Below are 7,979 nucleotides of genomic sequence, written 5' to 3' on the forward strand. Positions count from 1 at the left end.
CTAGTAAGGTGATTGGCAGAAGAGGCCAAATGAAGTCATCTTCATTTGGACACTGTGCTCAGTCTCTGGGGCCTTCCTCTGGGTGCCAACTCCTTGAGCGGCTCGGAGGGTGGCAACTGGGGGGAAGCCTTTTCAGTGGTGGCCCCTCATCTTTGGAACAGCCTCCCTGCTGCAGCCTACCTAGCACCTAATCTGCCTTCTTTTTGGCACCAGGTTCTCCTTGGTCATTCTGGAGACCCATTATGATTAGCCTGATGCCTCTGTAAACTGGTTTTATTGTTTTTATTGTTTTAATGTTTTTATCTTATATAAATTTTAATTTTAATGTCTATTTATTGTATTTATTATATTATATTTGTTGTAAACTGCCCAGAGATCTTTGGCTATGATAAAATTATTAATGAGATGATGATGATGATGATGATGATGATGATGATTATGATTGTAATGATTTAAAGTAAATATGTGTATGTGTGTGTCTTTAAATGCTTGGTGTGGTATAGATGAAGAGTGGGGGTGAAAGAGAGGGGTAAGCGAGGGAGATGATTGGTTGATGACTGAGGGGGTGGAATGAGTGAAGGCAGTTTTAGACTCAGGGCCAAGCTACAAGTGACGAATGACACAGGTTGGACACTTGTCACCTTCCCTCAAGTTTTGATGGAAAATGTAGGCCTTCTGGTCTTGCAGCTTGGCTCTCCGACTGCTGTCCAATGCACTTTTCCACTGTCACCTGTCCAACATTCCACCAAGCTGCCTACATTTCCCATCAAAACTTGAAGGAAGCTGACAAGTGTTCAACCTGTGTCATTCGTCACTTGTAGTTTGGCCCTGAGAGTCGAGAGAAAAGATTCAGTCAGGGCAAGAGAGGCGAGCTGTGTGCAGCCTGAGCTTGTATATGTTGTCTGAGGGCCAAACTACAAGTGACGCCTGACACTAGTTGGACACTTGTCAGCTTCCCTCAAGTTTTGATGGGAAATGTCGGCGTCCTGGTCTTGCAGCTTGGCTCTCCATCTGCTGTCCAATGGACTTTTCAACTGTCACTTGTCCAACATTCCGCCAAGCTGCCTACATTTCCCATCAAAACTTGAGGGAAGCTGACAAGTGTCCAACTAGTGTCAGTCATCAGTTGTAGTTTGGCCCTGAGAGAAATATAACCTGTGTGGAAGCCTGGACTGTATGTTTGTGAAAGAACATTCAGTCAGGGGAAAGAAGGCAAACTGTGTGTGCCCGAGAAAAGGTCTTACTTGTAATTAAGAGAGAAATTAATATCTGAAGCAGGCAAACTGTGTGTGAAGCCTGAGAGAAGATCTGTGTGACTGTGTCTATGAAAGGAAACTTTACAAACCAATAACGCTCTTTGAAACCATCAAGCTTAAGAAATAATAGGAAACAGATATGCTTCTTATAAAAATAAAAGTTTACTTTGGGTTTTTTTATATCCCGTTGTATGACAGATACAATGAGTATCTGTCATTGCTATATCCCATTCCTATCCTCAGGGCCACATAGTACCACGAAGGAGCCTGACGCTTGGGCACGTTACTAAAGGGGAAATTTAAATAAAATATCTTGGAATATAATATTCCTGGTGGCAGCAATCTACCCAGAGGGGGAAGAATAAAAGGCTTAAAGGACTAAATCTACCCAAGAGAAAGAAAAGGGTTATAGCGATGATGATGATGATGATGATAACATTCGATTTATATAGCGCCCTTCAGGACAACTTAATACCCACTCAGAGCGGTTTACAAAGTGCGTTATTATTATCCTCACAACAAAACACCCTGTGAGGTGGGTGGGGCTGAGAGAGCTCTGAGAGAGCTGTGATTGACCCAAGGTCACCCAGCTGGCTTCAAGCAGAGGAGTGGGGAATCAAACCTGGCTTTCCAGATTAGAGTCCTGCCACTCTTAACCACTACACCAAACTGGCTGCTGCTGCTGCTGCTGCTGATAGCGATAGCACCAATTCTTGAGTGATATTGGTGATCTGAGGTGCATGAGAACAAAAAATATTTTAAAAGCAGACAAAACTTCTCGTACCATCTGATTCTTCTGATGTTTTACATTAGCTTTCACAAAGGAAATCCCTGGAGCATGGCTCTCTATCAGTGGCTATTCGCCTCAGTAGTTGAACAGAACCTCCATGTTCAGGGGCAGTCTACCTCTGAATACCAGTTGCTGGGGGGAGCAGCAATCCGGAGAGGCCTTGGCCACTATGGCAAACAGGATGCTGGTGCTTTGGTATGACCCAACAAGACAGTTGCTCTCACATTCATAGAAAAGAGCCAGGGGCTTTGATTCTTGGTGACGGTGTGCCACGGCTACATCTCTGACATTTCTCTTTGCAGACCCGGTTGGAGGCTGGCGAGAACTGCCTGCATATGGCTCTTCCATGTGACGTGGCAACTCTCGTGAAGCAGTTCCTGAGGGAGCTGCCAGAGCCCTTGGTTCCCCCTGAACTGCGGGGCCCAATGTGCCAAGTCCAGCAGCGCCAGGAGAAGGATCAGGGCCCGCTGACCCTCCTGCTCACATGCTTGCTCCCCCAACCAAGTGCCAGCACCCTGCGCTATTTCTTCAGCTTCCTGCAGGATGTGGCAGCCAGGTAGGTTATTGGGTGGTGGTGGGGTATATTATTGGAAGCCAAGCTGACCCTTTTTGCCAGAATGTCTCCTTGCTGCTTGCTTTAGCTGCGCCCCTCCGTTGTGGTTCCGGAGGCCCAAAGCCATATAATACATTTCCTTATGGCCAGTATACAGACAGCAAAACAATGTGCAAGCTTTTGAGTTCTGCAGAATTCTTGACTTTGTTGCTTCCACTGCCCTAATATGGATGCGCCTTGAGCTTCTGTTGTGCTATGAGGCAGGAAGACTTACTCAGCTGCCCCCCTTTCTCTTGTGCCATGTAGGGATAGGGCATGTTTCTTTCCAATTGACCCAGGCCTTGCTCCTCTGGAGGGTCAAAGAAACCAGGCAGAAGCAGGACTCAGTGTGCTCTGTGTTCATTTAAAAGAAGGAGGAGGGAGGAAAAACCTCCCCCAAGAGATAATCTTTAAAAAATCTCAGCAGCTAAGCTTGCTTTCCATGAAGCTTCCTTCATCAAATCTCTCAAAAGCTCATACCCTGGAAATCTAGTTGGTCTTTATGCGCTATTGGACCCAGACCTTGCTCTTTGACTGCGCATCAACATTGGCTACCCACCTGAAACAACAATTCTCAGGATGCTGTGCCAGATCAGTAAAGAGTCCAGTAGCACCTTTAAGACTAACCAACTTATTTGTAGCATAAGCTTTTGAGAACCACAGCTCTCTTCGTCAGATGCATCGTCAGCTTTCGAGAACCACAGCTCTCTTCATCAGGTGCATCTGACAAAGAGAGCTGTGGTTCTTGAAAGCTTATGCTATAAATAAGTTGGTTAGTCTTAAAGGTGCTACTGGACTCTATTTTGCAACTACAGACTAACACGGCTAACTTCTCTGGATCTGTGCCAGATTCGTTTTTGAGTTTGCATGGGGCAATTGTGTGGGATATGCACAGTGTTTCCAAGAGGATACAGTAGCACCCCCCTGACTGTTGTGCCAGAAGCACTTCTCCATCTCTTGCACGGGTCCTTCCTTACAAGCCTACAGCCGTCCATGGCTCCTCCCTGGCCGTTCCTTTGCAGGTGTGCCCAGAACAAAATGGACTTGGCCAACCTGGCTGTCGTCTTCACCCCCAACCTCTTCCCCAGTGAGCACTGTGGCAAGTTGGACAGGGAAGCTGAGGAACTTCTGCAGACGCAGGCAGCTGTGGTAGAGCTGCTGATTCGCCATGCATCGGAGATCGGTAAGTCTGATTCTTCCAGGTGCCAAATGAGGATGGTGTGTGTGTGTGTGTGTGTGTGTTCATGCGTGTGCGGAATCTTCACTTGCACATGATCCGTTCCTTGGTTGCTGGCACTGGCACTGTTGCCTGCGTCTTCTGTGGCTTCAGACTGACCAGACAAAGATTGCACATCCATTTCCATTCCTAAAACACAAACAGTAAAAATGCCCCAATTTGCCTCGGGTCCATGCATGGAAGCAAAAAAGGTTTTTAACCCTTTTATCTCCATTCCATTTCACTGTCTGGAACTAAGCTCCTGCTTTTGTGACCATTTTAAAGTAGAAAAGATGGGTCCTTCAGAATTGCACATTTCCCCCCTGTAAAGTTGTAGTCACAAAGTGGCAGGACCTGTTTTGGATAACGTAACTAAGTGGATGCTGAAGGGTTAAAGACCCTCTCCCTTCCCCACACAGCAATGAGGAAACCTGAGGCTGCAGAGATCTGCCAAATGATCTCAGTCTTCTCTGTTTGAGTGAGTTCCTACAGCATGTGGCAAGACAGAAAAGAGGAAAGGTTGTGGTGCTGGCATTGGTGTGTGCACTAAAAGACATGTGCTGCCCTCTGCTGGATGGAAATGGGATGGTGTCAACTTCTTGGCAAGTGCTGAGAATTGAAAGTTGGGTGGGGCATTTTGTGGTCTGCGTTAAAAGGAAGAAAATCCAAAAAAACCTTTGCGGAAAGAAAAGCAGGAGTTGCAACATACTCAATTCACACTAAACGCATTGGTTTAATAACTTGTTACTGGCAGGGCTTTTTTTCAGGGGGAACGCGGGGGAACAGAGTTCTGGAACCTCTTGAAAATGGTCACATGGCTGGTGGCCCCGCCCCCTGATCTCCAGACAGAGGGGAGTTGAGATTGCCCTCCGCTCCAGTGGCGCGGAGGGCAATCTCAACTCCCCTCTGTCTGGAGATCAGGGGGCGGGTCCACCGGCCATGTGACCATTTTCTCTGAGGGCAACCCACTGAGTTCCACCACCTCTTTTCCCAGAAAAAAAACCCTGGTTACTGGTTTATTTCACCGCTGCTGTGCCTTTTCTGTGCTCAGGGTACGCTACAAACAAATAATATCTAAACATCTCATAAGATCGGTCTTCCTCTAGCCTTCAGTACAGGAATGGTAATAAACCTACCTTACAGGGTTGTTGTAAGGCGCACGAGGAAAGGTTTGTGAGAAGTTTCAAACACTCTAAAAGTACAAATGTTTATATTTAGTATTATCAGGAACTAGATCGAGCATGCATATTACTCCCACTCCGCAATCCTTTCATCAGCTGCTCATCAGCTACCTATCAGGTTGAATTCAAGATACTGGGTGTCCTGTACAAAGACCTTCATGGCCCTGGTCTTTCGTATCAACGGAACCCCCCTCTCCTCATGCTCCGCCACAGCACCTTTGCTCATCTGAGCAGAGCCTTCTGCAGGTGGCACCCTGCAAATGAACAAAATCGACCACTGCTCGTACACGTGCTTTCTCCATCGTGGCCCCCACCTTGTGGAATGACGTGCCTGAGGATGTCAGGAAGGCTCCCACCCTCCTGGCTTTCCACAAAGCTGAATTGTTCAGGAGGGCTTTTTTTTTTTACACAGGTAATAAAACTATACCGTAATGAAACGGTTCAGAAAGATACTTTAGGGATATACTACTAGTACTGTGTACTGTCTATTGCTGTAAATCTGCTCCTACTAGCTAATTTCTGCATCGTTTAAGGGGTTGTGTTTATTTTTTTTTATTATTAACTACATTAACTAACAATACAAAGGAAAAGAAGGGAAACAAGGGAAGGAAAGAGAAAAAAAACCCAAACAACAACATATAACATCTACACTACACAGAATGCTTTCCCTTCATACTGCCATTATTAAAAACTAAAGCTTTGTATAATATTGATGGAGTGGTCGACCTTACAAAATGCAAATTACAATTCAAATTCAAATTAAGTTTTCCTCCCCCTCCTGGGTCCCGGACGTAGTTCTCTCTGAGCAACTGCAGCCGCAGTGCTCGTTTCCTCCCCCCGCCCCTCAGACTTCTCCTTTTCTTCTTGCTTGGTGTCTTGCTGGAATTCCGGATTTTTATCCTCAAAATCCCTTAGTTGATTTCTGATAATATCTTGTAAGCTTGATCTTTGTAACTAAACCAGATGCCTTCAGGAAATAACCATTTGTACTTTATTCCACGTTCCCTCAGAAGAGCTGCAAGCTTTTTATACTTAAAACGTCTTTTCCGAACTAAAAATGGGACGTCCTTCAGTATCTTGATCTTGTTACCCAAAAAGTCCAGATCCGCATTTAAGGGGTTGTGTTTAAATGCTTATGTTTTGTTTCAGCTCTGTATCAGATTTCTGCTTTTTTTCAAATTCCTGTACTCCAAACACTATTGCACTGTTTATTGGATGTCCCCGCCTATTGGTTGCATTGACTTACATTGTATAATTCATCTTGCGTCTCAGAGAGACAGGTGTACATTAAATAATGTAAAAACCATAAAAATGATGTTAATGTTTTAATTTATTTTGTTTATTTATATTCGATTTATATTCCGCCCTCCTCACATCAGCAGGCTCAGGGCTGATTACAATTAAAATTTAAAATTACATTATACAGTTTGTACGATTTAAAACCATAAAACATTTAAATACCATAATTAAAATAATTAAAATATTTAATTTCAATACTTTAAATATCATATAATATGGGACAGGGACTTGCTTTGGTCCAGGCCTTTGCCAGTACATAATATCTAGATATTAATCACTGCCTTTCATTTTGTTCTCTTTCCCACCACCCGCTGACCCTAACCCTTGGTCTCAGGCACAGTCCCCCAGAACCTCCTGGGAGAAGTGCAAGCTGCCTTTTCAGACACGGAACGTAAAAGACAGTCTCCTCCCAAACCAGGAGAGAGGAGAGGTAGGGAGGTGGAAAACTGCAGGAGGTGGCGGCGGCGACGCAGTGTGGGCGGTAAGTGTTCCAGCACTATGGTGGCCCCTTTGAGGAAAGTTGAGGGGGGAATGCCCTTCTTCTCTTGGATCCTCAGTCATCTTAATCTTCTAGTCCCTTCTCTTGTTATTAAGTTTGGGGGTGGAACTGAGGGGGTTTTGTTACCCAGGCTGCTGCACAGAACAATTGGAGTGGTCACCGTTGCGGCACTGGTGAGGTTGTGCTCCCAAAGATCACTTGGGCTAGCTGCGTGACTGGGCCTGCTTTAATGGAGTCCAAATATTTTGACATATGGTATTTGATTTATATGCACCCACTGTGGAATTCAAAGGGGCCGTGTTCATTCAGTCTAAAGAGCCATTGTGCACCTGATGTCTCTTTAACCGCTCAGGAGTAGAGATGGGCATGAACTGGAAAAAAACCGAACCATGTGGTTCGTTGTTCATCACATTTCATGAACCATGAACTTTCACGAACATGTCCTGGTTCGTGAACCGGTTCGTTTGGTTTGTGAACATGTCACATCTAGTTCAGCAAATCATCACTTCCGGGAAAGCAGAAGGTCACTTCCAGGCCAGAAGAAGGCCACTTTCAGGTCAGCAGAAGGTCTGCAGGAAGTCCATCCCCTGTTGCCTAGGAAACTGATTGATCGGTGCCAGGCTGACTGCAGTGATGAACCAAAAAAGGAACCAAATGAACCAACCTAAAGTTTGTGGCAGTTCGTCAGAAATGGGCCCTGACGAACTGCTGGTTCGCGAACCACGAACTGGCGTGGTTCATCACGAACTTTGGTTCGTATTTTGGTTCGTGCCCATCTCTACTCAGAAGTGTTAAACCATATTTGCAGAAGGTTCTTCAGCCACAGATATTTATTCCCTTTCTGTGTGGGGTACACGGGCACAGTAGAGTTAAAAATGTATGCATATTTTAATAAATTGAATACTGAACTTCTAGGAGCTCTAAGCTGCCTGACCTTCCTCTCGCTGTCCCCTTCTTGTCATCCTTCCCCTACCCCACATTTTCCAGATATTGTCACTGAAGCCCTGAGCAAGTTTAAGTCGGGCCGAACGCTTTGTGCTGCTCCTTGCCCAGAGACCAAAGAGGGTGCCTGCCAAGGAGATGGTGAGTGGTTTGGGAGGGCAGTCATGGCAAGGAAGGAAGGAGATGGGGCAAAGCTGAACAGAA

The sequence above is a fragment of the Eublepharis macularius genome, chromosome 15, assembly GCF_028583425.1.
Source record: "Eublepharis macularius isolate TG4126 chromosome 15, MPM_Emac_v1.0, whole genome shotgun sequence".
Classification (NCBI taxonomy): Eukaryota; Metazoa; Chordata; class Lepidosauria; order Squamata; family Eublepharidae; genus Eublepharis; species Eublepharis macularius.